The sequence below is a fragment of the Cinclus cinclus genome, chromosome 18, assembly GCF_963662255.1.
Source record: "Cinclus cinclus chromosome 18, bCinCin1.1, whole genome shotgun sequence".
NCBI lineage: Eukaryota > Metazoa > Chordata > Aves > Passeriformes > Cinclidae > Cinclus > Cinclus cinclus.
Window position 1 is genome coordinate 15,308,423 of NC_085063.1, and position 6,586 is coordinate 15,315,008.

Below are 6,586 nucleotides of genomic sequence, written 5' to 3' on the forward strand. Positions count from 1 at the left end.
TGGCATTAGAGATTGTGTCTAAAGGACCTCTAAGAAAGTGCAGAACGTGACTCCAGAGTAATAACTTTACAATCACTAAGTTTCATTCCCAAGAGCATCACTAAAATCATTGAAAGCTTTCAGGTTTAAGAAAACGTTAATAACTGCCTGGCAAAGACTATAAAAGTCTTGCAGATGGAGAAATGCAGTGAAGACTTGCAATAATAAAGCAAACACTCCTGTCTTACTCAAGTGCAATGTCTTCCTAAGGAACTGAAGTTACAGTTTTTAGCCACCCATTTTGAGAAGACAACACCAAAGTTGTTATTTTGATGTCAGAAACATCAGGATGTTTGAGATCATGCTGGAAAGGAAGTCTGACATTGTTTTCAAAAAACTTCTCCAGGCAGTTTGCTTTTAAAGCCAGGCACTGCTTTTCAGAGGTTTGCAGTGCCTGGCTTCAGGGGTCTGTGGTTCAGCCCAGCACACAGGTGGAGGGGGCTGTGCAGTGGGACAGGGCAGGGCAGGGCAGGAGGAGCCAGGCACCATCCCCAGGGCTTTGGCTGCCCGGGAAGGGGGCCCTGACAAGGAGAGCCCAGCCAGCTTTGGCTGTTTCCAGCCCAGAGCAGATCGCTGCTCTCCCAAGCTCACAGGGACACCCAGGGCACATCACAGCCCCTGCTCACAAAAACCTGAGAGGACTCCAGGCCACATCCCACCCCCTCAGACAAGAACCTCAAGGAAAAGTCTGACAAAACAAACTGCAATGTGAGTTTGAGTTCACAGCTACTGTGCAGTGACAATCCTGGAGTTGATTTGTGGGAAATATTTCATTCAGGTAAAAAACTCACTGTCCATCATTGCACATTTAACTACAGATAATCTATCAGGGGATTTGGAAAGGGTTTGCAGAGCTTTTACAAAGAAATATGCTCTTTACCCTATAAAATTCTAACTATCCAAGAAAAAAGTACCGTAACTAAGAAAGTTGAAGCTAACAACTCATAAAAGGTGTTTCAGTGGACAGAGGAGCAATGATGCCAGAATTTCAGGGCATTTTTCCACATAATCAGGGGTTAGATACTTCAGACTTTTCAAGACACCTACTGGTACAAGTCACTGATCCCTACCCAACGCTCGAGGTGCTGCTAGAACTGAAGGCCACTCAGGTATCCAAGAGAGGTGAAAGAACAAGTGTTTTATTTACACAGTCTGAGCCAGCAGCTGATTACAGAACTGCTCCTTTCCCACCCTTGCACAGTCACTTTTGGCTAACTCACCCAAGAGTACTGAAGTGTTACCACAGCAGTGCTGCACTAGAACCTGATCCTCACCGGGGCGTGGCTGCCACCAAAACTCAAGGACCTGTGGGCAATGCTAACTTCCACGGATTTCCACATGACACAGGACTGCTCATCACTTCTTTTAGATTTTTATTTTCTTTTGGTGCATTAATGCCTGGAACATTCCTAGAAATTCTGAACACATTAAAATGCAAAGTTCAGGTGTCACTAAGGTAAGCAAAGAAATGCACAAAGTTGTGAGCAAGGCCAGTCCACTCGGCCAAAAAGACATTAACATCTTCATATACAAACGAAGGTAACATTTTTAGATTAAAGCTTTCACATTTTGTTTTTTATTTTTTGTGTTATAATTCACATAGGAGTTGCAGATAGAAGCCAGAGGACCAAAAAAAAAAAAAAAAAAACAAAAACCAAAAACAAAAAACACTTCCTCTGGATACTCATGTTTTACCAGAACTTGTCATTTTTTAATACAATGCAAATAGAAAGGTAAGAAACTTCAATGTTTTAATTAAGTTTCCAGTACCTTTAGGAGATCCAGAGAGTGAAGATTTGTATTTAGTTCTAAATAGGATATTTATGATGGAGAAAGCCTAAAAGAAAAAACAGAGAGTTAGCATTTTGCTTCCTAAAGGCACAAAAAAATCTTCAGTAGAGAATCTCTCACCCTACACCGAGTTTGCCTCATCTATTGGCTCACGAGGACTTGTATGACCCTTCCATTACCAGTGACAAACTGTTCAGCACAGCTGCTTTTCCAAGCAGAATCTCCAACCTGATCAAGAACCCTCCTTGCTCTTTCCCCAACCCCAAGTGATGTTTCTCACCCAAGCAGTGCAATCTCACAGTAGCGCTCTTTGCAGAATTAAAAGTCACTTGCCAGTTTTCCTTCTGTAGTTAAGGCTTCCTGCTCTTCTGTAGTGAGGCTCTTCTTCCTAAGAGCCCTAGAGATCAGCTCCCAAAATTAGGCCCAGACCTTAATTCACAAAGCCAAACCAAAAGCAAGCCACAAACTGAGAAACTCTGGTGGCTATTAATCACAAAAATTGATATAAATTCTACCTTTTGGCTACATTTCCAATCTAGTGATTTCACTCACAAATAGGCTAAAACCATTTTAGAATGAAATTATCTCAGTGCTGCATATGAAACCTGTCACTGCATGGACTGCTCTAAATGGAAATCAAAACCTATTTTATTCTGCTTACAAATATAGCACAGAGTTTAATCCTTCTTTTCCATGCCTAAACCAACTGTGTGCAGATGCCAGCAACATCATTCCCAGCCACAAAATGGGGGAGATCTTAATCTTGTTTAGGGTTAGAAGAGGACAGAGCTCCTGAATTTCCTTCAGACAGGCATTTCAAACTCTTGGGCTGACTCCCAGGACTGTGAGCAGTTCTCCTGCTGGAACAAAGGAGCATGCAGAGCCTGAACCAGGCTGGCATCACACCTGGTGTTTCCCAACAGGAGAGTGAAGAGGGGACACAAGAGGATTGCAGGCAACTCAACTTCTCTTCTAGAGGGTTTTCTGGAGGCTAAACTAAGCATCTGAAAAACAAGGAAAGGGATCATATTTGCAGGCGGGGTCAAGACCAAGTTGCACGAAGACACCAGAATTTTCTCCCCCAGCCATTCCTGGTAGCCCTGCCAAGAACAAACCCTTGAGCTCAGCAGAACAAGCCCAAGGGGCTGGGCAGACACTGCCTGCTGGTCCCCATGGCACCGACACCACTGATGCGCACCAGCAGACTGAAGAAGAGTTACAACCAGCACCACTTCCCAGCACACACTGACTCTGCCAGGCTGCTTTAGAAAAAGCCCTCCCCATCCAAAGATCAGCAATAAGAACCAGCCCGAGCAAGGTGTGCACCAGCCCTGCTCTGCACTCAGACAGAGCCCTCAGCTGGAGCCTGCACCCACCTGGGGACCAGACTCCAGGCAGAAGCAAAGGAGGGAGAGCCCAAAACACTCAGCTTCAGAGAAATAGAACGTATGGGAAAACTACTAAAGGATCTGAACTTGTGTATTCTGAAGAGGAGAGGGCTGGCTGGGGCCTGAGATCCAGCAGTTCATGCACTTGAAAGGAGTCTGGAGTGGAAAAGAACGATCTATTCTTTATGGTTAAAGTGACAGAACAAGAGGCAACAGGTTTAGAACACACCAAGGAAGCCTTTCCTGCCAGTCACACCGGGGTGCCCTGCTGTGGGGGACAGAGGTTCCCTGCTGGTGGCAAGCTGCAGGTCACTGCCACATCCCCAAGGATGAGGCTGGAGTGTCACCTGAGGGATGTCACTGAGGCTGCCACTGCAGGGGGATGGATGGACCCTGCACTCCCTGTGGGGCTGCACTCCCTGCACTGCACACACCTCTGAGCACACCTGGCTGCACTCCCTACACCTCTGAGCACCTGGCACGTCTCTACCTCTCAGCCAGGGACACGAGGGCCTGGCTGCTGTCACACAACAGCTTTGGCAGCAGAGCATCTCACAGGGGTCCTGCCACAGGCTGCCTCTGAACTCTGAGAAACCACCTGCAAATAGAAGAGACTGAACCCTCACAGGAAGAGGTTTCACCCATTCAGACCAGCACACAGACAGGTGTCCTGCTCTTCAGGAGGTGCAGACTGGCAGGCTGCAGGTCCTGACACTCTTCTCGTGCCCCTGGTTAGGAACCAGCTGTGCCCCCCACTGCCACCCTGGGTGCACTCATCCACCACCCTGCTCCACCAGCACCAGCACCTGGAAGAGCAGCCTGAGCAGCAGGACAAATGCCAGACACAACATCAAGTTCATATTACAGGGGCTTCCTGACATCACCAAATCAAAGTCGTGTGACGAGCAATACCCAAGAAGCAGGTTTAGCCACAGGAAATGAGATGTTAAAGGCAGCACTGACTCCTCTCTGAAGAGCAGAAGCTCCATGACACAGTGCACTGGGGTAGCCAGCAGCCCCTGGCAGCCAGAGCAAGGCATGTTCTCTGCTCCTCATCAACAACAAACTGCTCTCAGGCAGGAAAGATCATTTACCTCATTTCACAGACAGGAGCCCCAAGCCCAGCCCTGCCACAGGGTGAGGGTACCCAGGGGGGCTCAGCTCACACAGCCCTGACCTCCACCCTTGCCCCTGTGGCCAGGCAGGACAGTCTGGAGCCCTGGAAGGGACCAGGCCCAGCTCACACCAGAATTCACAGTCACCACACACAGTCCCACTAGTGAACAGCATTTCCTCTCCTTGTGTGCAGACTGGGATACATCAGTGTGTTCACCCCTAAATAAAACCCTGATTAGTCCCTCTCTGTTCCTGTTTTTAAGGAATTTTAAATAACTCCAATGTGGTGGCCGAGTCTCTTGTCCCGCACTCAATTATTTGAGTCACAAAAAATAAACATCCACAAACTCTAGGAGATTTGAGATGCTCTGTTATCTAAAATACCTTTGAAAAACCCACACTAGGGGTAGCTTTGTAACATAAAGCATAACACTCTCAAGCTGCTGCAAGAGTGTTTAAGACCATCTATTTACAGCTGAAAAGTCCGAACAAAGACTTGCTATATAAATTGATAAGCAATGACTAAATTTTAGAGACTTAAGGCTATTTGCACAAAATGTAAAATACTGTTTGAACAATATTTTCTTCTTAGATAAATCTTCTGCATAATTTCTGCAAGACAGTAACACTTCTGTGGAAAAAGATGCTGCTCTTTTTGGTAAGGGCACAAACACTAAATGTTATGCAAAGTAGTCTGGGAGCCAAGATATGGACTATTAATAAGAGAAGAAAAGCTAAAACATGGAAGTAAAAGAAGGAAAAGAGGGAACTAAAAAACATACCAAACATATAAACCAGACAGTCCAAACAATGCAAATCGATAAACCTGGAAGCGATGTAATGAATAAACACCTAACTGTTTACTTCCAATTCAATTAGCATTGTGACAAAACAGCACACAGATTCTATTTTTTTTTTCCCTGCAGCAGAACAGGTCACAGAACCCACAGACACTGCTGAGACCAACATGCCCAGGTCTCCTGCACTGCCCTGGGGCACCTCTAGCACCTCCAGTGAAATAACCAACCCCAACAAGGATCCTGGCCAAAGGAACCAGGAAAAGGGCCTTGGAATGTTCATTTCTCTCCAAAATAAAGCTGCTGTTCTTCAGGAAGATCTGAAATGCACAAAGCAATTTCCAGTTTTGTTCTGACTTTGTACAGTCACACAACTTCAAATGTATTTTAACCTATGGATAATTTTGCCACAAAACACATTTTGACTGACTTGTACTGATAGTGAAAACATGATTCATGATGTTATGAAGAACTCTGAACAGAGTGGCTGCTGAAAATAACAATATAAAACGGAATTGTTTCTTGCATGCATCCTTTTAGAAGAGTTTTGAAATAAGTTTGTGATCCAACTTCAGAAATTATAATAAAAAGTTCAGCCCCTGGGCTCTTTACATTCTCATCAATATGTGACAGACTTTCAGTGAACCTCTGTAAAAGTTAGAACAAACACATTTGTTGCATGTGTGAGATAATCAACAGAGAAACCAGAAATCCCTTTATTACACTGCAGCCATAGCTGCATAATCACAACTCAAATTCTCATGTGCACTACTCTTAAAAAAAAAAACCAAACCCAAAACACTACCTCCAGTTTGAGCAAGGGAACTGCCAGTAACACTTGCACATTCTAGTTAGAAGAAACAAGATTTTATAAATATACCATCCCAAAAGCAGATAACAGACTTCATTGAGTTAATTTATTTCAGTGATATATGTGTGCATATATATACACCTAGCCTTCACTGACATTCCAAAGGATGTTCCTCTCAGGTTTGCCTAAAACTACCAGAAAAGCAACGACAAAAATACCCAGCAGATGAATGCATCACAAAAATGGCTCTGGCATTACCAGGTACATCAGCCCCTGGATGGTCAACTCAAAGTTGCACTGTCTGTAGGACAGGAGAAAGGTTTAAACGGAACTTGTTGCTTTGCATCTCACGAAAAACGAGTGTTCTGCTCGGGAAACACGGACAAGTGATCCTGGAGCAGTGACGGTTGCCAGAGCCGGCGGGAGAGAGGGGCAAGCCGGGGCTGCCCGTTCAGCAGGGCAGAAGAGGCTGGCGCTGTCCCTGCTGCTGTCACCTCTCCCGCACGTGCTGTCCCAGCAGTGCGGCCAGCGGGCTCGGTTCGGGAGTTTGGTACCGCCAGCCCCGGCCCCGGAAGGATGCTGCGCTGCCGGGCACTCGAACCGGCTCTGCTGCCCCGGGCCCTGCGCCGTGAGTCGCCGCTGCC